The following is a 27,882-nucleotide window of genomic DNA, read 5'->3' as shown; positions in this document are numbered from 1 at the left end:
GGTATGTAATCAGGAGCCCTCCTGCTAAGGGTAGACAGCTGCTCGTTCCACCCCACCCCCCGCCTTAATTGGTTCTCCTCCCTTCCAACGGTGTTGAGGCGGGTGGGAACAGCAGGGGGTGAAGGTGCTGTGTTTAAAGAGGTGGAGTTATGCAGATCTAAAACGCGTGGATTGCAGCAGCAGCAAGCCGAAAAGTGCAGGCATGTAAGGGATCTAGAGGTTGACAACATGTCTTCTTAACGGGAGTCCAGGAGCTCATCTCCACAAATGGACTTTTCAGGATCCTTGGGTGGCTCCGTAGTTTGAAACCAATTCTGGTTATCGCTTCTCGGCCTTTTGGCTAAGATCAAGTGTAGTATCTGTTCTTATCAGTTTAATATCTGATACGTCCCCTATCTGGGGACCATATATTAAATGGATTTTTAGAACAGGGAGATGGAAAAAGAGCTTGCTCTGTCCACTCCACGCATTGACCTGGTATTGCAGTATCTCCAGGACCGGTGCACCCCTTCTTTAATGCAGTTTCTAAAATCAGAAAGAATTGAATTCAATGTTTTTTGTTCATTTTGCTTGTTTGTCGGATTTTGGGATGGACTCTTTGGCTTTGCTTTTCTTCTCCTCATTGGATTTTTCATGTTCAAAGTTGCAGAAGCCAGATTACAAGCTCATTTTGGTTCAACTTCAGCAACTGTGCATTGCATTGCCATGTAATGTGATGCAATGCTATCTTTCTAGCTCTCCCTTTTTACTTCCTTTTGGATAAACAGACATATTAGGCAAGCATTTTGGAGCTTTCACCTAAATAACTTCAGGTGGTGAGATAAGCTGCACAATATAATTGACCTTTCAGTATATTGTTGCACACACACCATCTATTTAGCAAATGCCCTTGTTATCAACAGCAGCCTTTTAAACTCAACTGAGCTAACAGGTATGTGCGCTGGTTACTCTGCTGCGCTTAAAATTTCTTTTTTGGTTTGCTACAATGCCTTTTCTGAAACGTTGTCTCCTTCTGCTGGAACACTGACTTCTTTCATTTAATGCCTGCAGACTATAAAAGAGAACCCAACCCAAAAAGTTTGGTTGATTAGTCTGTGGCATTCTGTTAAACTGTTGCTTATGGCGGTCTCTGTGAGCTTCTCAGCGACATTCAGCCAGCCAGGTATCCTGCCTGCAGTAGATGGAATGTGGCAATGGAACGCTGGCTGCGCGTGTCATAATAGGCTCTGAGCCTTTATATACCTGTGCACAGCAGCAGCCACCTTCAGTCTGCTGCTGGACAGCCAGCAGCAGCAGCAGCAGGAGAGGTATGTAATCAGGAGCCCTCCTGCTAAGGGTAGACAGCTGCTCGTTCCACCCCACCCCCCGCCTTAATTGGTTCTCCTCCCTTCCAACGGTGTTGAGGCGGGTGGGAACAGCAGGGGGTGAAGGTGCTGTGTTTAAAGAGGTGGAGTTATGCAGATCTAAAACGCGTGGATTGCAGCAGCAGCAAGCCGAAAAGTGCAGGCATGTAAGGGATCTAGAGGTTGACAACATGTCTTCTTAACGGGAGTCCAGGAGCTCATCTCCACAAATGGACTTTTCAGGATCCTTGGGTGGCTCCGTAGTTTGAAACCAATTCTGGTTATCGCTTCTCGGCCTTTTGGCTAAGATCAAGTGTAGTATCTGTTCTTATCAGTTTAATATCTGATACGTCCCCTATCTGGGGACCATATATTAAATGGATTTTTAGAACAGGGAGATGGAAAAAGAGCTTGCTCTGTCCACTCCACGCATTGACCTGGTATTGCAGTATCTCCAGGACCGGTGCACCCCTTCTTTAATGCAGTTTCTAAAATCAGAAAGAATTGAATTCAATGTTTTTTGTTCATTTTGCTTGTTTGTCGGATTTTGGGATGGACTCTTTGGCTTTGCTTTTCTTCTCCTCATTGGATTTTTCATGTTCAAAGTTGCAGAAGCCAGATTACAAGCTCATTTTGGTTCAACTTCAGCAACTGTGCATTGCATTGCCATGTAATGTGATGCAATGCTATCTTTCTAGCTCTCCCTTTTTACTTCCTTTTGGATAAACAGACATATTAGGCAAGCATTTTGGAGCTTTCACCTAAATAACTACAGGTGGTGAGATAAGCTGCACAATATAATTGACCTTTCAGTATATTGTTGCACACACACCATCTATTTAGCAAATGCCCTTGTTATCAACAGCAGCCTTTTAAACTCACCTGAGCTAACAGGTATGTGCGCTGGTTACTCTGCTGCGCTTAAAATTTCTTTTTTGGTTTGCTACAATGCCTTTTCTGAAACGTTGTCTCCTTCTGCTGGAACACTGACTTCTTTCATTTAATGCCTGCAGACTATAAAAGAGAACCCAACCCAAAAAGTTTGGTTGATTAGTCTGTGGCATTCTGTTAAACTGTTGCTTATGGCGGTCTCTGTGAGCTTCTCAGCGACATTCAGCCAGCCAGGTATCCTGCCTGCAGTAGATGGAATGTGGCAATGGAACGCTGGCTGCGCGTGTCATAATAGGCTCTGAGCCTTTATATACCTGTGCACAGCAGCAGCCACCTTCAGTCTGCTGCTGGACAGCCAGCAGCAGCAGCAGCAGGAGAGGTATGTAATCAGGAGCCCTCCTGCTAAGGGTAGACAGCTGCTCGTTCCACCCCACCCCCCGCCTTAATTGGTTCTCCTCCCTTCCAACGGTGTTGAGGCGGGTGGGAACAGCAGGGGGTGAAGGTGCTGTGTTTAAAGAGGTGGAGTTATGCAGATCTAAAACGCGTGGATTGCAGCAGCAGCAAGCCGAAAAGTGCAGGCATGTAAGGGATCTAGAGGTTGACAACATGTCTTCTTAACGGGAGTCCAGGAGCTCATCTCCACAAATGGACTTTTCAGGATCCTTGGGTGGCTCCGTAGTTTGAAACCAATTCTGGTTATCGCTTCTCGGCCTTTTGGCTAAGATCAAGTGTAGTATCTGTTCTTATCAGTTTAATATCTGATACGTCCCCTATCTGGGGACCATATATTAAATGGATTTTTAGAACAGGGAGATGGAAAAAGAGCTTGCTCTGTCCACTCCACGCATTGACCTGGTATTGCAGTATCTCCAGGACCGGTGCACCCCTTCTTTAATGCAGTTTCTAAAATCAGAAAGAATTGAATTCAATGTTTTTTGTTCATTTTGCTTGTTTGTCGGATTTTGGGATGGACTCTTTGGCTTTGCTTTTCTTCTCCTCATTGGATTTTTCATGTTCAAAGTTGCAGAAGCCAGATTACAAGCTCATTTTGGTTCAACTTCAGCAACTGTGCATTGCATTGCCATGTAATGTGATGCAATGCTATCTTTCTAGCTCTCCCTTTTTACTTCCTTTTGGATAAACAGACATATTAGGCAAGCATTTTGGAGCTTTCACCTAAATAACTTCAGGTGGTGAGATAAGCTGCACAATATAATTGACCTTTCAGTATATTGTTGCACACACACCATCTATTTAGCAAATGCCCTTGTTATCAACAGCAGCCTTTTAAACTCAACTGAGCTAACAGGTATGTGCGCTGGTTACTCTGCTGCGCTTAAAATTTCTTTTTTGGTTTGCTACAATGCCTTTTCTGAAACGTTGTCTCCTTCTGCTGGAACACTGACTTCTTTCATTTAATGCCTGCAGACTATAAAAGAGAACCCAACCCAAAAAGTTTGGTTGATTAGTCTGTGGCATTCTGTTAAACTGTTGCTTATGGCGGTCTCTGTGAGCTTCTCAGCGACATTCAGCCAGCCAGGTATCCTGCCTGCAGTAGATGGAATGTGGCAATGGAACGCTGGCTGCGCGTGTCATAATAGGCTCTGAGCCTTTATATACCTGTGCACAGCAGCAGCCACCTTCAGTCTGCTGCTGGACAGCCAGCAGCAGCAGCAGCAGGAGAGGTATGTAATCAGGAGCCCTCCTGCTAAGGGTAGACAGCTGCTCGTTCCACCCCACCCCCCGCCTTAATTGGTTCTCCTCCCTTCCAACGGTGTTGAGGCGGGTGGGAACAGCAGGGGGTGAAGGTGCTGTGTTTAAAGAGGTGGAGTTATGCAGATCTAAAACGCGTGGATTGCAGCAGCAGCAAGCCGAAAAGTGCAGGCATGTAAGGGATCTAGAGGTTGACAACATGTCTTCTTAACGGGAGTCCAGGAGCTCATCTCCACAAATGGACTTTTCAGGATCCTTGGGTGGCTCCGTAGTTTGAAACCAATTCTGGTTATCGCTTCTCGGCCTTTTGGCTAAGATCAAGTGTAGTATCTGTTCTTATCAGTTTAATATCTGATACGTCCCCTATCTGGGGACCATATATTAAATGGATTTTTAGAACAGGGAGATGGAAAAAGAGCTTGCTCTGTCCACTCCACGCATTGACCTGGTATTGCAGTATCTCCAGGACCGGTGCACCCCTTCTTTAATGCAGTTTCTAAAATCAGAAAGAATTGAATTCAATGTTTTTTGTTCATTTTGCTTGTTTGTCGGATTTTGGGATGGACTCTTTGGCTTTGCTTTTCTTCTCCTCATTGGATTTTTCATGTTCAAAGTTGCAGAAGCCAGATTACAAGCTCATTTTGGTTCAACTTCAGCAACTGTGCATTGCATTGCCATGTAATGTGATGCAATGCTATCTTTCTAGCTCTCCCTTTTTACTTCCTTTTGGATAAACAGACATATTAGGCAAGCATTTTGGAGCTTTCACCTAAATAACTACAGGTGGTGAGATAAGCTGCACAATATAATTGACCTTTCAGTATATTGTTGCACACACACCATCTATTTAGCAAATGCCCTTGTTATCAACAGCAGCCTTTTAAACTCACCTGAGCTAACAGGTATGTGCGCTGGTTACTCTGCTGCGCTTAAAATTTCTTTTTTGGTTTGCTACAATGCCTTTTCTGAAACGTTGTCTCCTTCTGCTGGAACACTGACTTCTTTCATTTAATGCCTGCAGACTATAAAAGAGAACCCAACCCAAAAAGTTTGGTTGATTAGTCTGTGGCATTCTGTTAAACTGTTGCTTATGGCGGTCTCTGTGAGCTTCTCAGCGACATTCAGCCAGCCAGGTATCCTGCCTGCAGTAGATGGAATGTGGCAATGGAACGCTGGCTGCGCGTGTCATAATAGGCTCTGAGCCTTTATATACCTGTGCACAGCAGCAGCCACCTTCAGTCTGCTGCTGGACAGCCAGCAGCAGCAGCAGCAGGAGAGGTATGTAATCAGGAGCCCTCCTGCTAAGGGTAGACAGCTGCTCGTTCCACCCCACCCCCCGCCTTAATTGGTTCTCCTCCCTTCCAACGGTGTTGAGGCGGGTGGGAACAGCAGGGGGTGAAGGTGCTGTGTTTAAAGAGGTGGAGTTATGCAGATCTAAAACGCGTGGATTGCAGCAGCAGCAAGCCGAAAAGTGCAGGCATGTAAGGGATCTAGAGGTTGACAACATGTCTTCTTAACGGGAGTCCAGGAGCTCATCTCCACAAATGGACTTTTCAGGATACTTGGGTGGCTCCGTAGTTTGAAACCAATTCTGGTTATCGCTTCTCGGCCTTTTGGCTAAGATCAAGTGTAGTATCTGTTCTTATGAGTTTAATATCTGATACGTCCCCTATCTGGGGACCATATATTAAATGGATTTTTAGAACAGGGAGATGGAAAAAGAGCTTGCTCTGTCCACTCCACGCATTGACCTGGTATTGCAGTATCTCCAGGACCGGTGCACCCCTTCTTTAATGCAGTTTCTAAAATCAGAAAGAATTGAATTCAATGTTTTTTGTTCATTTTGCTTGTTTGTCGGATTTTGGGATGGACTCTTTGGCTTTGCTTTTCTTCTCCTCATTGGATTTTTCATGTTCAAAGTTGCAGAAGCCAGATTACAAGCTCATTTTGGTTCAACTTCAGCAACTGTGCATTGCATTGCCATGTAATGTGATGCAATGCTATCTTTCTAGCTCTCCCTTTTTACTTCCTTTTGGATAAACAGACATATTAGGCAAGCATTTTGGAGCTTTCACCTAAATAACTACAGGTGGTGAGATAAGCTGCACAATATAATTGACCTTTCAGTATATTGTTGCACACACACCATCTATTTAGCAAATGCCCTTGTTATCAACAGCAGCCTTTTAAACTCACCTGAGCTAACAGGTATGTGCGCTGGTTACTCTGCTGCGCTTAAAATTTCTTTTTTGGTTTGCTACAATGCCTTTTCTGAAACGTTGTCTCCTTCTGCTGGAACACTGACTTCTTTCATTTAATGCCTGCAGACTATAAAAGAGAACCCAACCCAAAAAGTTTGGTTGATTAGTCTGTGGCATTCTGTTAAACTGTTGCTTATGGCGGTCTCTGTGAGCTTCTCAGCGACATTCAGCCAGCCAGGTATCCTGCCTGCAGTAGATGGAATGTGGCAATGGAACGCTGGCTGCGCGTGTCATAATAGGCTCTGAGCCTTTATATACCTGTGCACAGCAGCAGCCACCTTCAGTCTGCTGCTGGACAGCCAGCAGCAGCAGCAGCAGGAGAGGTATGTAATCAGGAGCCCTCCTGCTAAGGGTAGACAGCTGCTCGTTCCACCCCACCCCCCGCCTTAATTGGTTCTCCTCCCTTCCAACGGTGTTGAGGCGGGTGGGAACAGCAGGGGGTGAAGGTGCTGTGTTTAAAGAGGTGGAGTTATGCAGATCTAAAACGCGTGGATTGCAGCAGCAGCAAGCCGAAAAGTGCAGGCATGTAAGGGATCTAGAGGTTGACAACATGTCTTCTTAACGGGAGTCCAGGAGCTCATCTCCACAAATGGACTTTTCAGGATCCTTGGGTGGCTCCGTAGTTTGAAACCAATTCTGGTTATCGCTTCTCGGCCTTTTGGCTAAGATCAAGTGTAGAATCTGTTCTTATCAGTTTAATATCTGATACGTCCCCTATCTGGGGACCATATATTAAATGGATTTTTAGAACAGGGAGATGGAAAAAGAGCTTGCTCTGTCCACTCCACGCATTGACCTGGTATTGCAGTATCTCCAGGACCGGTGCACCCCTTCTTTAATGCAGTTTCTAAAATCAGAAAGAATTGAATTCAATGTTTTTTGTTCATTTTGCTTGTTTGTCGGATTTTGGGATGGACTCTTTGGCTTTGCTTTTCTTCTCCTCATTGGATTTTTCATGTTCAAAGTTGCAGAAGCCAGATTACAAGCTCATTTTGGTTCAACTTCAGCAACTGTGCATTGCATTGCCATGTAATGTGATGCAATGCTATCTTTCTAGCTCTCCCTTTTTACTTCCTTTTGGATAAACAGACATATTAGGCAAGCATTTTGGAGCTTTCACCTAAATAACTACAGGTGGTGAGATAAGCTGCACAATATAATTGACCTTTCAGTATATTGTTGCACACACACCATCTATTTAGCAAATGCCCTTGTTATCAACAGCAGCCTTTTAAACTCACCTGAGCTAACAGGTATGTGCGCTGGTTACTCTGCTGCGCTTAAAATTTCTTTTTTGGTTTGCTACAATGCCTTTTCTGAAACGTTGTCTCCTTCTGCTGGAACACTGACTTCTTTCATTTAATGCCTGCAGACTATAAAAGAGAACCCAACCCAAAAAGTTTGGTTGATTAGTCTGTGGCATTCTGTTAAACTGTTGCTTATGGCGGTCTCTGTGAGCTTCTCAGCGACATTCAGCCAGCCAGGTATCCTGCCTGCAGTAGATGGAATGTGGCAATGGAACGCTGGCTGCGCGTGTCATAATAGGCTCTGAGCCTTTATATACCTGTGCACAGCAGCAGCCACCTTCAGTCTGCTGCTGGACAGCCAGCAGCAGCAGCAGCAGGAGAGGTATGTAATCAGGAGCCCTCCTGCTAAGGGTAGACAGCTGCTCGTTCCACCCCACCCCCCGCCTTAATTGGTTCTCCTCCCTTCCAACGGTGTTGAGGCGGGTGGGAACAGCAGGGGGTGAAGGTGCTGTGTTTAAAGAGGTGGAGTTATGCAGATCTAAAACGCGTGGATTGCAGCAGCAGCAAGCCGAAAAGTGCAGGCATGTAAGGGATCTAGAGGTTGACAACATGTCTTCTTAACGGGAGTCCAGGAGCTCATCTCCACAAATGGACTTTTCAGGATCCTTGGGTGGCTCCGTAGTTTGAAACCAATTCTGGTTATCGCTTCTCGGCCTTTTCGCTAAGATCAAGTGTAGTATCTTTCGAAAAGGCGGTTTTGGATGTTGGCCGCCCTAGTAGATTGATACATTATGCACACTGGGGTTTAGGCGCTTGTTAGTACGCCAGTTGGCTAATATAGTCATCTGGTGGAAAGCATGGCCCCCCAGGATCGACGCCATTGGGCCGGGGAAGATCGAAAGCCCGAAGTGTGAAGTGCCCCAGGAGTGGTGACCCTGGGGTGCCTTAACTCACTGGGATTGGGAACCCCACTTGAGTTTATGGCACATTTGCACTAGCACTTCAATATTTCTTTCTTCACACACACCCTTATTCCGGGCCTTCTGGCCTTAGGATGGGGAATTTTTCAATTCCCGGTCGAAGGTCCGGGCAGTATTATACTGTGAAACCTTCACTATTTATTTAATTTTTTTTGTCACTGTGTGTCCACTTTTTCACGTGTGTCCACGTCCTTACTAGGATTTTGTCGGGATGCGGTTCCCTTACGGGTTCCTCTCTTGGCAGGTCTAGGGGGGGAGTGTGTGGCCATCAGGTTCCGCTCGCCCCTGAACCCCCCTGGCTCTCCTCTTTCGGGAGGAGAGCATTGTTGGCTCCCCTCTTCCGGGAGGGGAGCACAGTCTTTGGCTCCCAGTGCCTTGCTCGGGTGAGAACTCGGGCAGGTATTGGGGGTAAGATTGGGTCGCCTCTGGCTCCGGCTGGAGGTGGCTATTTGTCCCTGTTCCTCGCTGTGGCCTTCTGTCTCGGAGGGACGGGGAATGGTTTGGGGGACCCTTCTCCTTTTGGAGAGGGTTTTAAGAAGACCAGCATCCTAGTGCACTTTTTTTGTGGCACTTGTCACTTTTTTAAGCGCACTCGGGTTTTGTACACGAATTCGGGCTTTCAAAAAAAAAAATCTGTTCTTATCAGTTTAATATCTGATACGTCCCCTATCTGGGGACCATATATTAAATGGATTTTTAGAACAGGGAGATGGAAAAAGAGCTTGCTCTGTCCACTCCACGCATTGACCTGGTATTGCAGTATCTCCAGGACCGGTGCACCCCTTCTTTAATGCAGTTTCTAAAATCAGAAAGAATTGAATTCAATGTTTTTTGTTCATTTTGCTTGTTTGTCGGATTTTGGGATGGACTCTTTGGCTTTGCTTTTCTTCTCCTCATTGGATTTTTCATGTTCAAAGTTGCAGAAGCCAGATTACAAGCTCATTTTGGTTCAACTTCAGCAGCTGTGCATTGCATTGCCATGTAATGTGATGCAATGCTATCTTTCTAGCTCTCCCTTTTTACTTCCTTTTGGATAAACAGACATATTAGGCAAGCATTTTGGAGCTTTCACCTAAATAACTACAGGTGGTGAGATAAGCTGCACAATATAATTGACCTTTCAGTATATTGTTGCACACACACCATCTATTTAGCAAATGCCCTTGTTATCAACAGCAGCCTTTTAAACTCACCTGAGCTAACAGGTATGTGCGCTGGTTACTCTGCTGCGCTTAAAATTTCTTTTTTGGTTTGCTACAATGCCTTTTCTGAAACGTTGTCTCCTTCTGCTGGAACACTGACTTCTTTCATTTAATGCCTGCAGACTATAAAAGAGAACCCAACCCAAAAAGTTTGGTTGATTAGTCTGTGGCATTCTGTTAAACTGTTGCTTATGGCGGTCTCTGTGAGCTTCTCAGCGACATTCAGCCAGCCAGGTATCCTGCCTGCAGTAGATGGAATGTGGCAATGGAACGCTGGCTGCGCGTGTCATAATAGGCTCTGAGCCTTTATATACCTGTGCACAGCAGCAGCCACCTTCAGTCTGCTGCTGGACAGCCAGCAGCAGCAGCAGCAGGAGAGGTATGTAATCAGGAGCCCTCCTGCTAAGGGTAGACAGCTGCTCGTTCCACCCCACCCCCCGCCTTAATTGGTTCTCCTCCCTTCCAACGGTGTTGAGGCGGGTGGGAACAGCAGGGGGTGAAGGTGCTGTGTTTAAAGAGGTGGAGTTATGCAGATCTAAAACGCGTGGATTGCAGCAGCAGCAAGCCGAAAAGTGCAGGCATGTAAGGGATCTAGAGGTTGACAACATGTCTTCTTAACGGGAGTCCAGGAACTCATCTCCACAAATGGACTTTTCAGGATCCTTGGGTGGCTCCGTAGTTTGAAACCAATTCTGGTTATCGCTTCTCGGCCTTTTGGCTAAGATCAAGTGTAGTATCTGTTCTTATCAGTTTAATATCTGATACGTCCCCTATCTGGGGACCATATATTAAATGGATTTTTAGAACAGGGAGATGGAAAAAGAGCTTGCTCTGTCCACTCCACGCATTGACCTGGTATTGCAGTATCTCCAGGACCGGTGCACCCCTTCTTTAATGCAGTTTCTAAAATCAGAAAGAATTGAATTCAATGTTTTTTGTTCATTTTGCTTGTTTGTCGGATTTTGGGATGGACTCTTTGGCTTTGCTTTTCTTCTCCTCATTGGATTTTTCATGTTCAAAGTTGCAGAAGCCAGATTACAAGCTCATTTTGGTTCAACTTCAGCAACTGTGCATTGCATTGCCATGTAATGTGATGCAATGCTATCTTTCTAGCTCTCCCTTTTTACTTCCTTTTGGATAAACAGACATATTAGGCAAGCATTTTGGAGCTTTCACCTAAATAACTAAAGGTGGTGAGATAAGCTGCACAATATAATTGACCTTTCAGTATATTGTTGCACACACACCATCTATTTAGCAAATGCCCTTGTTATCAACAGCAGCCTTTTAAACTCACCTGAGCTAACAGGTATGTGCGCTGGTTACTCTGCTGCGCTTAAAATTTCTTTTTTGGTTTGCTACAATGCCTTTTCTGAAACGTTGTCTCCTTCTGCTGGAACACTGACTTCTTTCATTTAATGCCTGCAGACTATAAAAGAGAACCCAACCCAAAAAGTTTGGTTGATTAGTCTGTGGCATTCTGTTAAACTGTTGCTTATGGCGGTCTCTGTGAGCTTCTCAGCGACATTCAGCCAGCCAGGTATCCTGCCTGCAGTAGATGGAATGTGGCAATGGAACGCTGGCTGCACGTGTCATAATAGGCTCTGAGCCTTTATATACCTGTGCACAGCAGCAGCCACCTTCAGTCTGCTGCTGGACAGCCAGCAGCAGCAGCAGCAGGAGAGGTATGTAATCAGGAGCCCTCCTGCTAAGGGTAGACAGCTGCTCGTTCCACCCCACCCCCCGCCTTAATTGGTTCTCCTCCCTTCCAACGGTGTTGAGGCGGGTGGGAACAGCAGGGGGTGAAGGTGCTGTGTTTAAAGAGGTGGAGTTATGCAGATCTAAAACGCGTGGATTGCAGCAGCAGCAAGCCGAAAAGTGCAGGCATGTAAGGGATCTAGAGGTTGACAACATGTCTTCTTAACGGGAGTCCAGGAGCTCATCTCCACAAATGGACTTTTCAGGATCCTTGGGTGGCTCCGTAGTTTGAAACCAATTCTGGTTATCGCTTCTCGGCCTTTTGGCTAAGATCAAGTGTAGTATCTGTTCTTATCAGTTTAATATCTGATACGTCCCCTATCTGGGGACCATATATTAAATGGATTTTTAGAACAGGTAGATGGAAAAAGAGCTTGCTCTGTCCACTCCACGCATTGACCTGGTATTGCAGTATCTCCAGGACCGGTGCACCCCTTCTTTAATGCAGTTTCTAAAATCAGAAAGAATTGAATTCAATGTTTTTTGTTCATTTTGCTTGTTTGTCGGATTTTGGGATGGACTCTTTGGCTTTGCTTTTCTTCTCCTCATTGGATTTTTCATGTTCAAAGTTGCAGAAGCCAGATTACAAGCTCATTTTGGTTCAACTTCAGCAACTGTGCATTGCATTGCCATGTAATGTGATGCAATGCTATCTTTCTAGCTCTCCCTTTTTACTTCCTTTTGGATAAACAGACATATTAGGCAAGCATTTTGGAGCTTTCACCTAAATAACTACAGGTGGTGAGATAAGCTGCACAATATAATTGACCTTTCAGTATATTGTTGCACACACACCATCTATTTAGCAAATGCCCTTGTTATCAACAGCAGCCTTTTAAACTCACCTGAGCTAACAGGTATGTGCGCTGGTTACTCTGCTGCGCTTAAAATTTCTTTTTTGGTTTGCTACAATGCCTTTTCTGAAACGTTGTCTCCTTCTGCTGGAACACTGACTTCTTTCATTTAATGCCTGCAGACTATAAAAGAGAACCCAACCCAAAAAGTTTGGTTGATTAGTCTGTGGCATTCTGTTAAACTGTTGCTTATGGCGGTCTCTGTGAGCTTCTCAGCGACATTCAGCCAGCCAGGTATCCTGCCTGCAGTAGATGGAATGTGGCAATGGAACGCTGGCTGCGCGTGTCATAATAGGCTCTGAGCCTTTATATACCTGTGCACAGCAGCAGCCACCTTCAGTCTGCTGCTGGACAGCCAGCAGCAGCAGCAGCAGGAGAGGTATGTAATCAGGAGCCCTCCTGCTAAGGGTAGACAGCTGCTCGTTCCACCCCACCCCCCGCCTTAATTGGTTCTCCTCCCTTCCAACGGTGTTGAGGCGGGTGGGAACAGCAGGGGGTGAAGGTGCTGTGTTTAAAGAGGTGGAGTTATGCAGATCTAAAACGCGTGGATTGCAGCAGCAGCAAGGCGAAAAGTGCAGGCATGTAAGGGATCTAGAGGTTGACAACATGTCTTCTTAACGGGAGTCCAGGAGCTCATCTCCACAAATGGACTTTTCAGGATCCTTGGGTGGCTCCGTAGTTTGAAACCAATTCTGGTTATCGCTTCTCGGCCTTTTGGCTAAGATCAAGTGCTTTATTGCAGGAGATTGTGGTTGAAGGGCACTTGGGTACCCCTCTCCTTGGCCTGGCAGGATCGTCCACTTTGGTGGACTTAACCTGCTTGCTGCTATTAGGGAGAGGGCTTAGTCCCAGGGTAACGAGTTGCGATCCCCCAGCTTCCAGGTGTTTTTCGCTGCAAGAACACTGGGAGCGCAGACTGCAAGCGGCTGCAATTTGCAACCTTGTTGCGTTTTTCCATGGAGGTTGACCCTAACCTCGTGCCTCTTTATGCAAGGCTAAAAAACTCTATCCGAGTTCACTTCACGGCGGGTGGCTCGGATATGAGGAAATTAGGGTATGTAGTCCAGGACGTGCTCAGGAACCTTCTTGGCGTACAAAGGAATGAAATTCTCTCCATCCAGGATTATCCCAGAAGAGGTGACTATGACATCACATTCACCGGAGAAGGTATTTTTAGAGATGTACTAGAAAAGTTAAAAAAAGTTGAAAATAGTCCTGTTTTGAAAGGGATACAAATTGTTGAGCACGTCCTGGATGAGGTAAGACTGGTTATTGTAAAAATATTTTCGCCCTTTGTTTCTGCTCCAGAAGCAATGTCATTTCTAGCAATTTATTTTAAAAGTGTTAAATGTATTGGGAAGATATTAAACGAATATAACATATGGACATCTAAGTGGAAATTCCTTGTGAAGTGTACAAGAGATCCAAATACACCAGGTGGTATACGGCTCCCCCCTGCCCGTTTCAAAATTGGGCAAACAAATGGGGATTTCTTCTTTTCTGGGATGCCAGTATATTGCAGAAATTGTGGGCGCTATGGTCATTCAAAAGAAAACTGTCATGTATCATGTAGAAATTGTGCTAGTGAAGAACATGAGACAAAAGAATGCCCTAAGGAAAAGAAATGCAGTTTTTGCCAGACTCCAGGTCACTTTTATTTTTCTTGCCCTCACAGATTTCGGGAAGATGAGCAAAAGGGGAAGTCCAAGACGTCCGACCAAGGACCAAAAGATCAGACCACCCCTCAGGAGGAGGAACAACAACCTGGAGCCTCTGGAGACAATAAGGGCGTACCAAATAGTGAAGTGTCTCCAGAGTCTATGACAGGTAAAATACCAAATCCCAAAACCTGGCTGCAGGACCTGCGGGAGTCCAAAAGGAGGGCTGAGAAGGAGCAGAAGGGCACTACTGGTAAGGTCAAAAGGGACCGGCAAAAGGCCGACACAGAAGCCCATGCCCAGTCTGGGTCTCCTAGTGCTGAGGGCGCTGAGTGGATAAAGGTGGGTCCTAAGAAAAAGAAAAAGGGTGGTTCGGAGGAGGCAGCAGGAGGTGAACAGATGGACACTTCTCCAGAAGGGGACGTGGACGCTGGACCCTCAGGGGTTTCGGTCTCCGCTGCTACAGGTGGGGACCGGGATCTTGCTGCCTCTGAAGAGTCAGAGGCTCTGCCTTGTGCGCAACCTCCTCCTATAGGACGACCTTCTACAGGTCAAACAGGGGCGGCGGAACCCCTCGGGGACCCACCTGATGAGGAACTGCATGGCCAGCCAATGGAGACCCAGCGGGTTCTGCCAGCCAGCCCTCCGAGCTATGCCAGTGTAGCGTCGGGTTTATATAAATGTGGTAATCTTTCCTCCTCCACGGAGACTCTCGTGACGATACTATCAGATGAGGAGGGAGGCGCAAGCCCAGTGGTCTGATCAGGTTCATCGGACAGGTAAATCCGTTGCTCTTAGTTACCTAAGTAAAATTTCTACATTTTCTAATGATGGCTGAACTCAAAGGTATTTCCCTCAACGTGAGAGGCATAAAATCTAACACGAGAAGAACTGCTCTTTTTAATTTTTTTACGTGTTTTACTGCATCTGTATTTTTTCTGCAAGAATGTAATATCCCACATGAAATGTCATATCAAAAATATAAAGATGAGTGGAAGTGTGGGCCATCTGTCTGGTCCGGATCGAATGCTGCAGGATCAGCGGGTGTAGCCATACTTTTTAAAGGGAACGTTTTAATTGATTTTATTCAGGAAATTTTACCAGGTCGTATTTTATTAGTGAAAGCTTTTATTGATGGTATTAGATGGCAGTTTTTAAATTTTTATGGATCCCCAGAGAAAAATGAAAGAGCCGAAATGCTTGATCTTTTACCATTATTTATTAATAACTCTGAACCTTTTATCTTAGCAGGGGATTTTAATTGTGTTTTAAAAGGTGAAAACCGGCGCTCCAGCTCTGTAAGCAGGAACTACGATAAAACCTCAGGTATGCTACATGATATAGTCAAAGATGCTAAATTGATAGACATATATAAAGAGTGTCATAGTGACAGCACAGAGGACGCCGGTTTCACTTGGAGCAATTCTAATTGTAGCTCTAGGATTGATTTTATTTTTGGTTCAGATAAAACAATACCTGCCAAATGTGAAGTTTTAACTAATATATTTTCAGACCATAAACTTTTATCCTTTACCATAAAAGTAAATGACAACAAAAAATGTGGTAAGAAAAGCTGGAAAATGAACGTATCCCTTTTAACCGACTCGCAGATTTTATCAGATTTTATTGAGTTTTATAGGAAATGTAGAAAAGGGAAAAAAACAAGTGAGACTATGAGTGTATGGTGGGATAGAATGAAAGTAAAAATAAAAGACTTTTTTATTAAAAAGAGTATATGTAGAGCCAAAGAAAAATATGAAGAATATAGAATTTTAAATACCCGCCTACAAACATTATTTAAGCTCAGAGACAATGGGATAGATGTACAAGTTGATATTTCAAACTTAAAAGAAGAGATTTCAAAATGGCTAGAACAAAAAGGAAAAGAGATAATTTTTCGTTCTAGAGTACAACATATAGAAGAAAATGAAAAGTGTTCCAGATATTTTTTTAGGAAAAATAAAAAAGAAAAAGTGATAATTGACCATATAGATGGTGAGAATAATCTAAAAAATATGCTGGGTAAAGTTGAGGTTTTTTTTTCTAATCTTTTTAATGGAAAAAATATAGATAATAAATTAATGGATGATTCGCTGCAAGGACTAACAGCTGTTTTAGATCCCGCATCCCAAGAGTTTTTATCCCAAGTTTTAACGGAACAAGAAGTGTTAAAAACTATTAAAAGTTTTAAAACTGGAAAGGTCCCTGGTCCTGATGGCATCCCAATAGAATTTTATGTATGTTTTTATGATATTTTAAAAGATGATTTGTTTTATTTGTTTACTGAGGTTTTTAATAATAAGGTTTTATTAAATTCCTGGAAGAAAGGTGAAGTCTCCCTCCTATACAAAAAAGGCGATAAATCAAAATTAGAAAACTGGAGACCAATAACACTTTTAAATTGTGACTATAAAATAATGGCTAAAATTTGTGCAAATCGTCTAAAAGAAGTCATCAGCAAAGTTATTCATTCTAATCAAGTGTGTGGGGTGCCGGGGCGCAGTATATGGGACAATCTGAATTTAGTGAAAGACTGTATTGAGGATGTGAAAGACAGAAAGGGGAAAATGGCGATTTTATCTATTGATTTTGAAAAAGCATTTGACCGTGTCTCACACTTTTATCTTTTTAAAGTTTTAGAGAAAATGGGCATACCAGAAGGGTTTTTACTATCGCTTAAAGCATTTTACAAGGATTGTACAAGTAAGATTTTAGTGAATGGTTTTAAGACACAAGAGGTATTTTTACGGTCAGGGGTGAAACAGGGATGCCCTCTGTCCCCCCTACTGTTTATCTGTGCACTGGAACCAATGTTATGTGCAATACGCCAAAATAAACAGATATGCGGTGTCCCTCTGCCTGGAAGCGGTGGTTTGGAGGCCAAGGTTGTAGGCTACATGGATGACGTGGCGGTCTTGTGTACAGATGCACCATCACTTACGGCCACTCTCCATCAAGTGCAATCCTTTTGCCTAGCTTCTGGTTTTAAAATCAATTTTAATAAGTGTAACATTTTAAGTGTTGGGGGGATGATTTTACGTGATGTACCAATTAATGTCTCCGAATCCATTTCCATTTTAGGTATATCATTCACTGAAAATAATGATGGTTATAATAGTTGGGAAACAGTTATACAGAAAGTAAATACGAAAATATGTATGTGGAACATGAGGAGACTTACAATGGAGGGTAAAGTATTGGTTTTAAAGATGGTGATTTTACCTCTTTTATTGTATCTTAGCATGGTTTTCCCCCCGCCTGTTAATGTTTTAAAAAAGATAACCAAAACCTGTTTTACCTTCTTTTGGAACTCAAAAATGGAAAAGCTGAAAAGAGAAATCGTGATGAAATCAAAAGTAAAAGGTGGTAAAGATTTTCCAGATTTTAATAGGTTTCTTTTAATCCATCTGTTCGTTTACTGTTTTAATGCCCTTTTTAAGAATCACTATTGGTCCTTTTTTATGCGTTTTAATACAGGATTTTTTATGAGAAAGTTTGGATGGTATGAAGTTAATATATCTGTGCCCCATGCTTTTAATTTGTCGACGCATTATGAGATTTTAAGGAAAATAGTGTCCGATTTTAATTTAGGGACTAAGAAAATAGAGGAATTAAGAAATAGTAAGAAACTAATTAAAGAAATACGTAAAAGTGAGGAAATATGTAATGTTGACAGATATGATGATGACAAATCTATGTCTATCTGGAAAATGATTAACGTTTTTTATCTTTTTAATGAACAGAGAGATCTGGCTTGGAGTTGCATGCACCGCTGTCTTCCTTGCCGGGCATTCCAATACAGAAGAGGATTTGTGAGGTCTGCCATCTGCCCAAGAGCCGGATGCCAAGACGAGGAAACGGTGGAACATCTATTATGGACATGTAATTTTGCAAAGGATTTCTGGAGAAGACTGCTCCCCCTACTGGAAAGGGTGGCAGACCTCAAGGACTTTACATATAAAACTGTGCTATACGGACTTATGGAATGCCCCACAATGGACCAGTACACAATGGCTTGGAAGACAGTGAACTGCGCCAAGTCATCTCTCTGGAAAGCGCGCAACATTGCTATTTTTAAACAAGATGTTTTATCAGTGAATGATGTTTTAAGTTTATGTTTATGTGAAATGTATACTTATTATTTAATTGACAAAAAGAAGAATGTACATATTTCCAAAAAATGGCTTGTTGACCAATGGAACCTAATTATTTAAAATCTTTGTATTTTTTTGTTTTGTAAATTTCATTTGTCTTTTAACGTTTGGTATTTGTTTAATTATGCTTGTAATTTGTTAAAGTTTTAATAAACGGTTTTATCCCTCTGCAGGGGATAGCCAAATTAAAAAATCTGTTCTTATCAGTTTAACATCTGATACGTCCCCTATCTGGGGACCATATATTAAATGGATTTTTAGAACAGGGAGATGGAAAAAGAGCTTGCTCTGTCCACTCCACGCATTGACCTGGTATTGCAGTATCTCCAGGACCGGTGCACCCCTTCTTTAATGCAGTTTCTAAAATCAGAAAGAATTGAATTCAATGTTTTTTGTTCATTTTGCTTGTTTGTCGGATTTTGGGATGGACTCTTTGGCTTTGCTTTTCTTCTCCTCATTGGATTTTTCATGTTCAAAGTTGCAGAAGCCAGATTACAAGCTCATTTTGGTTCAACTTCAGCAACTGTGCATTGCATTGCCATGTAATGTGATGCAATGCTATCTTTCTAGCTCTCCCTTTTTACTTCCTTTTGGATAAACAGACATATTAGGCAAGCATTTTGGAGCTTTCACCTAAATAACTACAGGTGGTGAGATAAGCTGCACAATATAATTGACCTTTCAGTATATTGTTGCACACACACCATCTATTTAGCAAATGCCCTTGTTATCAACAGCAGCCTTTTAAACTCACCTGAGCTAACAGGTATGTGCGCTGGTTACTCTGCTGCGCTTAAAATTTCTTTTTTGGTTTGCTACAATGCCTTTTCTGAAACGTTGTCTCCTTCTGCTGGAACACTGACTTCTTTCATTTAATGCCTGCAGACTATAAAAGAGAACCCAACCCAAAAAGTTTGGTTGATTAGTCTGTGGCATTCTGTTAAACTGTTGCTTATGGCGGTCCCTGTGAGCTTCTCAGCGACATTCAGCCAGCCAGGTATCCTGCCTGCAGTAGATGGAATGTGGCAATGGAACGCTGGCTGCGCGTGTCATAATAGGCTCTGAGCCTTTATATACCTGTGCACAGCAGCAGCCACCTTCAGTCTGCTGCTGGACAGCCAGCAGCAGCAGCAGCAGGAGAGGTATGTAATCAGGAGCCCTCCTGCTAAGGGTAGACAGCTGCTCGTTCCACCCCACCCCCCGCCTTAATTGGTTCTCCTCCCTTCCAATGGTGTTGAGGCGGGTGGGAACAGCAGGGGGTGAAGGTGCTGTGTTTAAAGAGGTGGAGTTATGCAGATCTAAAACGCGTGGATTGCAGCAGCAGCAAGCCGAAAAGTGCAGGCATGTAAGGGATCTAGAGGTTGACAACATGTCTTCTTAACGGGAGTCCAGGAGCTCATCTCCACAAATGGACTTTTCAGGATCCTTGGGTGGCTCCGTAGTTTGAAACCAATTCTGGTTATCGCTTCTCGGCCTTTTGGCTAAGATCAAGTGTAGTATCTGTTCTTATCAGTTTAATATCTGATACGTCCCCTATCTGGGGACCATATATTAAATGGATTTTTAGAACAGGGAGATGGAAAAAGAGCTTGCTCTGTCCACTCCACGCATTGACCTGGTATTGCAGTATCTCCAGGACCGGTGCACCCCTTCTTTAATGCAGTTTCTAAAATCAGAAAGAATTGAATTCAATGTTTTTTGTTCATTTTGCTTGTTTGTCGGATTTTGGGATGGACTCTTTGGCTTTGCTTTTCTTCTCCTCATTGGATTTTTCATGTTCAAAGTTGCAGAAGCCAGATTACAAGCTCATTTTGGTTCAACTTCAGCAACTGTGCATTGCATTGCCATGTAATGTGATGCAATGCTATCTTTCTAGCTCTCCCTTTTTACTTCCTTTTGGATAAACAGACATATTAGGCAAGCATTTTGGAGCTTTCACCTAAATAACTACAGGTGGTGAGATAAGCTGCACAATATAATTGACCTTTCAGTATATTGTTGCACACACACCATCTATTTAGCAAATGCCCTTGTTATCAACAGCAGCCTTTTAAACTCACCTGAGCTAACAGGTATGTGCGCTGGTTACTCTGCTGCGCTTAAAATTTCTTTTTTGGTTTGCTACAATGCCTTTTCTGAAACGTTGTCTCCTTCTGCTGGAACACTGACTTCTTTCATTTAATGCCTGCAGACTATAAAAGAGAACCCAACCCAAAAAGTTTGGTTGATTAGTCTGTGGCATTCTGTTAAACTGTTGCTTAAGGCGGTCTCTGTGAGCTTCTCAGTGACATTCAGCCAGCCAGGTATCCTGCCTGCAGTAGATGGAATGTGGCAATGGAACGCTGGCTGCGCGTGTCATAATAGGCTCTGAGCCTTTATATACCTGTGCACAGCAGCAGCCACCTTCAGTCTGCTGCTGGACAGCCAGCAGCAGCAGCAGCAGGAGAGGTATGTAATCAGGAGCCCTCCTGCTAAGGGTAGACAGCTGCTCGTTCCACCCCACCCCCCGCCTTAATTGGTTCTCCTCCCTTCCAACGGTGTTGAGGCGGGTGGGAACAGCAGGGGGTGAAGGTGCTGTGTTTAAAGAGGTGGAGTTATGCAGATCTAAAACGCGTGGATTGCAGCAGCAGCAAGCCGAAAAGTGCAGGCATGTAAGGGATCTAGAGGTTGACAACATGTCTTCTTAACGGGAGTCCAGGAGCTCATCTCCACAAATGGACTTTTCAGGATCCTTGGGTGGCTCCGTAGTTTGAAACCAATTCTGGTTATCGCTTCTCGGCCTTTTGGCTAAGATCAAGTGTAGTATCTGTTCTTATCAGTTTAATATCTGATACGTCCCCTATCTGGGGACCATATATTAAATGGATTTTTAGAACAGGGAGATGGAAAAAGAGCTTGCTCTGTCCACTCCACGCATTGACCTGGTATTGCAGTATCTCCAGGACCGGTGCACCCCTTCTTTAATGCAGTTTCTAAAATCAGAAAGAATTGAATTCAATGTTTTTTGTTCATTTTGCTTGTTTGTCGGATTTTGGGATGGACTCTTTGGCTTTGCTTTTCTTCTCCTCATTGGATTTTTCATGTTCAAAGTTGCAGAAGCCAGATTACAAGCTCATTTTGGTTCAACTTCAGCAACTGTGCATTGCATTGCCATGTAATGTGATGCAATGCTATCTTTCTAGCTCTCCCTTTTTACTTCCTTTTGGATAAACAGACATATTAGGCAAGCATTTTGGAGCTTTCACCTAAATAACTACAGGTGGTGAGATAAGCTGCACAATATAATTGACCTTTCAGTATATTGTTGCACACACACCATCTATTTAGCAAATGCCCTTGTTATCAACAGCAGCCTTTTAAACTCACCTGAGCTAACAGGTATGTGCGCTGGTTACTCTGCTGCGCTTAAAATTTCTTTTTTGGTTTGCTACAATGCCTTTTCTGAAACGTTGTCTCCTTCTGCTGGAACACTGACTTCTTTCATTTAATGCCTGCAGACTATAAAAGAGAACCCAACCCAAAAAGTTTGGTTGATTAGTCTGTGGCATTCTGTTAAACTGTTGCTTAAGGCGGTCTCTGTGAGCTTCTCAGCGACATTCAGCCAGCCAGGTATCCTGCCTGCAGTAGATGGAATGTGGCAATGGAACGCTGGCTGCGCGTGTCATAATAGGCTCTGAGCCTTTATATACCTGTGCACAGCAGCAGCCACCTTCAGTCTGCTGCTGGACAGCCAGCAGCAGCAGCAGCAGGAGAGGTATGTAATCAGGAGCCCTCCTGCTAAGGGTAGACAGCTGCTCGTTCCACCCCACCCCCCGCCTTAATTGGTTCTCCTCCCTTCCAACGGTGTTGAGGCGGGTGGGAACAGCAGGGGGTGAAGGTGCTGTGTTCAAAGAGGTGGAGTTATGCAGATCTAAAACGCGTGGATTGCAGCAGCAGCAAGCCGAAAAGTGCAGGCATGTAAGGGATCTAGAGGTTGACAACATGTCTTCTTAACGGGAGTCCAGGAGCTCATCTCCACAAATGGACTTTTCAGGATCCTTGGGTGGCTCCGTAGTTTGAAACCAATTCTGGTTATCGCTTCTCGGCCTTTTGGCTAAGATCAAGTGTAGTATCTGTTCTTATCAGTTTAATATCTGATACGTCCCCTATCTGGGGACCATATATTAAATGGATTTTTAGAACAGGGAGATGGAAAAAGAGCTTGCTCTGTCCACTCCACGCATTGACCTGGTATTGCAGTATCTCCAGGACCGGTGCACCCCTTCTTTAATGCAGTTTCTAAAATCAGAAACAATTGAATTAAATGTTTTTTGTTCATTTTGCTTGTTTGTCGGATTTTGGGATGGACTCTTTGGCTTTGCTTTTCTTCTCCTCATTGGATTTTTCATGTTCAAAGTTGCAGAAGCCAGATTACAAGCTCATTTTGGTTCAACTTCAGCAACTGTGCATTGCATTGCCATGTAATGTGATGCAATGCTATCTTTCTAGCTCTCCCTTTTTACTTCCTTTTGGATAAACAGACATATTAGGCAAGCATTTTGGAGCTTTCACCTAAATAACTACAGGTGGTGAGATAAGCTGCACAATATAATTGACCTTTCAGTATATTGTTGCACACACACCATCTATTTAGCAAATGCCCTTGTTATCAACAGCAGCCTTTTAAACTCACCTGAGCTAACAGGTATGTGCGCTGGTTACTCTGCTGCGCTTAAAATTTCTTTTTTGGTTTGCTACAATGCCTTTTCTGAAACGTTGTCTCCTTCTGCTGGAACACTGACTTCTTTCATTTAATGCCTGCAGACTATAAAAGAGAACCCAACCCAAAAAGTTTGGTTGATTAGTCTGTGGCATTCTGTTAAACTGTTGCTTATGGCGGTCTCTGTGAGCTTCTCAGCGACATTCAGCCAGCCAGGTATCCTGCCTGCAGTAGATGGAATGTGGCAATGGAACGCTGGCTGCGCGTGTCATAATAGGCTCTGAGCCTTTATATACCTGTGCACAGCAGCAGCCACCTTCAGTCTGCTGCTGGACAGCCAGCAGCAGCAGCAGCAGGAGAGGTATGTAATCAGGAGCCCTCCTGCTAAGGGTAGACAGCTGCTCGTTCCACCCCACCCCCCGCCTTAATTGGTTCTCCTCCCTTCCAACGGTGTTGAGGCGGGTGGGAACAGCAGGGGGTGAAGGTGCTGTGTTTAAAGAGGTGGAGTTATGCAGATCTAAAACGCGTGGATTGCAGCAGCAGCAAGCCGAAAAGTGCAGGCATGTAAGGGATCTAGAGGTTGACAACATGTCTTCTTAACGGGAGTCCAGGAGCTCATCTCCACAAATGGACTTTTCAGGATCCTTGGGTGGCTCCGTAGTTTGAAACCAATTCTGGTTATCGCTTCTCGGCCTTTTGGCTAAGATCAAGTGTAGTATCTTTCGAAAAGGCGGTTTTGGATGTTGGCCGCCCTAGTAGATTGATACATTATGCACACTGGGGTTTAGGCGCTTGTTAGTACGCCAGGTGGCTAATATAGTCATCTGGTGGAAAGCATGGCCCCCCAGGATCGACGCCATTGGGCCGGGGAAGATCGAAAGCCCGAAGTGTGAAGTGCCCCAGGAGTGGTGACCCTGGGGTGCCTCAACTCACTGGGATTGGGAACCCCACTTGAGTTTATGGCACATTTGCACTAGCACTTCAATATTTCTTTCTTCACACACACCCTTATTCCGGGCCTTCTGGCCTTAGGATGGGGAATTTTTCAATTCCCGGTCGAAGGTCCGGGCAGTATTATACTGTGAAACCTTCACTATTTATTTAATTTTTTTGTCACTGTGTGTCCACTTTTTCACGTGTGTCCACGTCCTTACTAGGATTTTGTCGGGATGCGGTTCCCTTACGGGTTCCTCTCTTGGCAGGTCTAGGGGGGGAGTGTGTGGCCATCAGGTTCCGCTCCCCCCTGAACCCCCCTGGCTCTCCTCTTTCTGGAGGAGAGCGTTGTTGGCTCCCCTCTTCCGGGAGGGGAGCACAGTCTTTGGCTCCCAGTGCCTTGCTCGGGTGAGAACTCGGGCAGGTGCTGGGGGTAAGATTGGGTCGCCTCTGGCTCCGGCTGGAGGTGGCTATTTGTCCCTGTTCCTCGCTGTGGCCTTCTGGCTCGGAGGGACGGGGAATGGTTTGGGGGACTCTTCTCCTTTTGGAGAGGGTTTCAAGAAGACCAGCATCCTAGTGCACTTTTTTTGTGGCACTTGTCACTTTTTTAAGCGCACTCGGGTTTTGTACACGAATTCGGGCTTTCGAAAAAAAAAAAAAATCTGTTCTTATCAGTTTAATATCTGATACGTCCCCTATCTGGGGACCATATATTAAATGGATTTTTAGAACAGGGAGATGGAAAAAGAGCTTGCTCTGTCCACTCCACGCATTGACCTGGTATTGCAGTATCTCCAGGACCGGTGCACCCCTTCTTTAATGCAGTTTCTAAAATCAGAAAGAATTGAATTCAATGTTTTTTGTTCATTTTGCTTGTTTGTCGGATTTTGGGATGGACTCTTTGGCTTTGCTTTTCTTCTCCTCATTGGATTTTTCATGTTCAAAGTTGCAGAAGCCAGATTACAAGCTCATTTTGGTTCAACTTCAGCAACTGTGCATTGCATTGCCATGTAATGTGATGCAATGCTATCTTTCTAGCTCTCCCTTTTTACTTCCTTTTGGATAAACAGACATATTAGGCAAGCATTTTGGAGCTTTCACCTAAATAACTACAGGTGGTGAGATAAGCTGCACAATATAATTGACCTTTCAGTATATTGTTGCACACACACCATCTATTTAGCAAATGCCCTTGTTATCAACAGCAGCCTTTTAAACTCACCTGAGCTAACAGGTATGTGCGCTGGTTACTCTGCTGCGCTTAAAATTTCTTTTTTGGTTTGCTACAATGCCTTTTCTGAAACGTTGTCTCCTTCTGCTGGAACACTGACTTCTTTCATTTAATGCCTGCAGACTATAAAAGAGAACCCAACCCAAAAAGTTTGGTTGATTAGTCTGTGGCATTCTGTTAAACTGTTGCTTATGGCGGTCCCTGTGAGCTTCTCAGCGACATTCAGCCAGCCAGGTATCCTGCCTGCAGTAGATGGAATGTGGCAATGGAACGCTGGCTGCGCGTGTCATAATAGGCTCTGAGCCTTTATATACCTGTGCACAGCAGCAGCCACCTTCAGTCTGCTGCTGGACAGCCAGCAGCAGCAGCAGCAGGAGAGGTATGTAATCAGGAGCCCTCCTGCTAAGGGTAGACAGCTGCTCGTTCCACCCCACCCCCCGCCTTAATTGGTTCTCCTCCCTTCCAATGGTGTTGAGGCGGGTGGGAACAGCAGGGGGTGAAGGTGCTGTGTTTAAAGAGGTGGAGTTATGCAGATCTAAAACGCGTGGATTGCAGCAGCAGCAAGCCGAAAAGTGCAGGCATGTAAGGGATCTAGAGGTTGACAACATGTCTTCTTAACGGGAGTCCAGGAGCTCATCTCCACAAATGGACTTTTCAGGATCCTTGGGTGGCTCCGTAGTTTGAAACCAATTCTGGTTATCGCTTCTCGGCCTTTTGGCTAAGATCAAGTGTAGTATCTGTTCTTATCAGTTTAATATCTGATACGTCCCCTATCTGGGGACCATATATTAAATGGATTTTTAGAACAGGGAGATGGAAAAAGAGCTTGCTCTGTCCACTCCACGCATTGACCTGGTATTGCAGTATCTCCAGGACCGGTGCACCCCTTCTTTAATGCAGTTTCTAAAATCAGAAAGAATTGAATTCAATGTTTTTTGTTCATTTTGCTTGTTTGTCGGATTTTGGGATGGACTCTTTGGCTTTGCTTTTCTTCTCCTCATTGGATTTTTCATGTTCAAAGTTGCAGAAGCCAGATTACAAGCTCATTTTGGTTCAACTTCAGCAACTGTGCATTGCATTGCCATGTAATGTGATGCAATGCTATCTTTCTAGCTCTCCCTTTTTACTTCCTTTTGGATAAACAGACATATTAGGCAAGCATTTTGGAGCTTTCACCTAAATAACTACAGGTGGTGAGATAAGCTGCACAATATAATTGACCTTTCAGTATATTGTTGCACACACACCATCTATTTAGCAAATGCCCTTGTTATCAACAGCAGCCTTTTAAACTCACCTGAGCTAACAGGTATGTGCGCTGGTTACTCTGCTGCGCTTAAAATTTCTTTTTTGGTTTGCTACAATGCCTTTTCTGAAACGTTGTCTCCTTCTGCTGGAACACTGACTTCTTTCATTTAATGCCTGCAGACTATAAAAGAGAACCCAACCCAAAAAGTTTGGTTGATTAGTCTGTGGCATTCTGTTAAACTGTTGCTTAAGGCGGTCTCTGTGAGCTTCTCAGCGACATTCAGCCAGCCAGGTATCCTGCCTGCAGTAGATGGAATGTGGCAATGGAACGCTGGCTGCGCGTGTCATAATAGGCTCTGAGCCTTTATATACCTGTGCACAGCAGCAGCCACCTTCAGTCTGCTGCTGGACAGCCAGCAGCAGCAGCAGCAGGAGAGGTATGTAATCAGGAGCCCTCCTGCTAAGGGTAGACAGCTGCTCGTTCCACCCCACCCCCCGCCTTAATTGGTTCTCCTCCCTTCCAACGGTGTTGAGGCGGGTGGGAACAGCAGGGGGTGAAGGTGCTGTGTTTAAAGAGGTGGAGTTATGCAGATCTAAAACGCGTGGATTGCAGCAGCAGCAAGCCGAAAAGTGCAGGCATGTAAGGGATCTAGAGGTTGACAACATGTCTTCTTAACGGGAGTCCAGGAGCTCATCTCCACAAATGGACTTTTCAGGATCCTTGGGTGGCTCCGTAGTTTGAAACCAATTCTGGTTATCGCTTCTCGGCCTTTTGGCTAAGATCAAGTGTAGTATCTGTTCTTATCAGTTTAATATCTGATACGTCCCCTATCTGGGGACCATATATTAAATGGATTTTTAGAACAGGGAGATGGAAAAAGAGCTTGCTCTGTCCACTCCACGCATTGACCTGGTATTGCAGTATCTCCAGGACCGGTGCACCCCTTCTTTAATGCAGTTTCTAAAATCAGAAAGAATTGAATTCAATGTTTTTTGTTCATTTTGCTTGTTTGTCGGATTTTGGGATGGACTCTTTGGCTTTGCTTTTCTTCTCCTCATTGGATTTTTCATGTTCAAAGTTGCAGAAGCCAGATTACAAGCTCATTTTGGTTCAACTTCAGCAACTGTGCATTGCATTGCCATGTAATGTGATGCAATGCTATCTTTCTAGCTCTCCCTTTTTACTTCCTTTTGGATAAACAGACATATTAGGCAAGCATTTTGGAGCTTTCACCTAAATAACTACAGGTGGTGAGATAAGCTGCACAATATAATTGACCTTTCAGTATATTGTTGCACACACACCATCTATTTAGCAAATGCCCTTGTTATCAACAGCAGCCTTTTAAACTCACCTGAGCTAACAGGTATGTGCGCTGGTTACTCTGCTGCGCTTAAAATTTCTTTTTTGGTTTGCTACAATGCCTTTTCTGAAACGTTGTCTCCTTCTGCTGGAACACTGACTTCTTTCATTTAATGCCTGCAGACTATAAAAGAGAACCCAACCCAAAAAGTTTGGTTGATTAGTCTGTGGCATTCTGTTAAACTGTTGCTTAAGGCGGTCTCTGTGAGCTTCTCAGCGACATTCAGCCAGCCAGGTATCCTGCCTGCAGTAGATGGAATGTGGCAATGGAACGCTGGCTGCGCGTGTCATAATAGGCTCTGAGCCTTTATATACCTGTGCACAGCAGCAGCCACCTTCAGTCTGCT

The 27,882-nt window shown here is 44.2% G+C and overlaps 15 non-coding genes and 2 pseudogenes across 15 annotated transcripts; all 17 read left to right on the top strand.

Annotated features, from left to right (window-relative positions):
- Positions 1-320: 320 nt before the first annotated feature.
- On the top strand, positions 321-511 carry LOC141211263 (U2 spliceosomal RNA). Its single transcript, XR_012281243.1, has one exon. It is a non-coding gene; the product is annotated as a U2 spliceosomal RNA (small nuclear RNA).
- Positions 512-1,626: 1,115 nt separating this feature from the next.
- Positions 1,627-1,817, top strand: LOC141211262 (U2 spliceosomal RNA). The gene has a single exon (XR_012281242.1). It is a non-coding gene; the product is annotated as a U2 spliceosomal RNA (small nuclear RNA).
- Positions 1,818-2,932: 1,115 nt separating this feature from the next.
- Positions 2,933-3,123, top strand: LOC141211261 (U2 spliceosomal RNA). The gene has a single exon (XR_012281241.1). It is a non-coding gene; the product is annotated as a U2 spliceosomal RNA (small nuclear RNA).
- A 1,115-nt stretch (positions 3,124-4,238) lies between these two features.
- On the top strand, positions 4,239-4,429 carry LOC141211260 (U2 spliceosomal RNA). The gene has a single exon (XR_012281240.1). It is a non-coding gene; the product is annotated as a U2 spliceosomal RNA (small nuclear RNA).
- Positions 4,430-5,544: 1,115 nt separating this feature from the next.
- Positions 5,545-5,735, top strand: LOC141211567 (U2 spliceosomal RNA). Its single transcript, XR_012281538.1, has one exon. It is a non-coding gene; the product is annotated as a U2 spliceosomal RNA (small nuclear RNA).
- Positions 5,736-6,850: 1,115 nt separating this feature from the next.
- LOC141211484 (U2 spliceosomal RNA) lies at positions 6,851-7,041 on the top strand. The gene has a single exon (XR_012281457.1). It is a non-coding gene; the product is annotated as a U2 spliceosomal RNA (small nuclear RNA).
- A 2,003-nt stretch (positions 7,042-9,044) lies between these two features.
- LOC141211746 (U2 spliceosomal RNA) lies at positions 9,045-9,220 on the top strand (annotated as a pseudogene).
- A 1,115-nt stretch (positions 9,221-10,335) lies between these two features.
- LOC141211259 (U2 spliceosomal RNA) lies at positions 10,336-10,526 on the top strand. Its single transcript, XR_012281239.1, has one exon. It is a non-coding gene; the product is annotated as a U2 spliceosomal RNA (small nuclear RNA).
- Positions 10,527-11,641: 1,115 nt separating this feature from the next.
- On the top strand, positions 11,642-11,832 carry LOC141211508 (U2 spliceosomal RNA). The gene has a single exon (XR_012281481.1). It is a non-coding gene; the product is annotated as a U2 spliceosomal RNA (small nuclear RNA).
- A 6,390-nt stretch (positions 11,833-18,222) lies between these two features.
- LOC141211626 (U2 spliceosomal RNA) lies at positions 18,223-18,407 on the top strand. The gene has a single exon (XR_012281593.1). It is a non-coding gene; the product is annotated as a U2 spliceosomal RNA (small nuclear RNA).
- Positions 18,408-19,522: 1,115 nt separating this feature from the next.
- Positions 19,523-19,713, top strand: LOC141211258 (U2 spliceosomal RNA). Its single transcript, XR_012281238.1, has one exon. It is a non-coding gene; the product is annotated as a U2 spliceosomal RNA (small nuclear RNA).
- A 1,115-nt stretch (positions 19,714-20,828) lies between these two features.
- Positions 20,829-21,019, top strand: LOC141211257 (U2 spliceosomal RNA). The gene has a single exon (XR_012281237.1). It is a non-coding gene; the product is annotated as a U2 spliceosomal RNA (small nuclear RNA).
- Positions 21,020-22,134: 1,115 nt separating this feature from the next.
- LOC141211256 (U2 spliceosomal RNA) lies at positions 22,135-22,325 on the top strand. The gene has a single exon (XR_012281236.1). It is a non-coding gene; the product is annotated as a U2 spliceosomal RNA (small nuclear RNA).
- Positions 22,326-23,440: 1,115 nt separating this feature from the next.
- Positions 23,441-23,532, top strand: LOC141211897 (U2 spliceosomal RNA; annotated as a pseudogene).
- Positions 23,533-24,323: 791 nt separating this feature from the next.
- Positions 24,324-24,507, top strand: LOC141211720 (U2 spliceosomal RNA). Its single transcript, XR_012281661.1, has one exon. It is a non-coding gene; the product is annotated as a U2 spliceosomal RNA (small nuclear RNA).
- Positions 24,508-25,622: 1,115 nt separating this feature from the next.
- LOC141211254 (U2 spliceosomal RNA) lies at positions 25,623-25,813 on the top strand. The gene has a single exon (XR_012281234.1). It is a non-coding gene; the product is annotated as a U2 spliceosomal RNA (small nuclear RNA).
- Positions 25,814-26,928: 1,115 nt separating this feature from the next.
- Positions 26,929-27,119, top strand: LOC141211253 (U2 spliceosomal RNA). The gene has a single exon (XR_012281233.1). It is a non-coding gene; the product is annotated as a U2 spliceosomal RNA (small nuclear RNA).
- Positions 27,120-27,882: the final 763 nt, after the last annotated feature.

This window comes from Phyllobates terribilis, unplaced genomic scaffold (genome assembly GCF_046119375.1).
Source record: "Phyllobates terribilis strain yellow unplaced genomic scaffold, ASM4611937v1 Scaffold_170__1_contigs__length_4071412, whole genome shotgun sequence".
NCBI lineage: Eukaryota > Metazoa > Chordata > Amphibia > Anura > Dendrobatidae > Phyllobates > Phyllobates terribilis.
The sequence above is the reverse complement of the archived record's forward strand: the minus strand, read 5'-3'. Positions and strand labels throughout refer to the sequence as shown.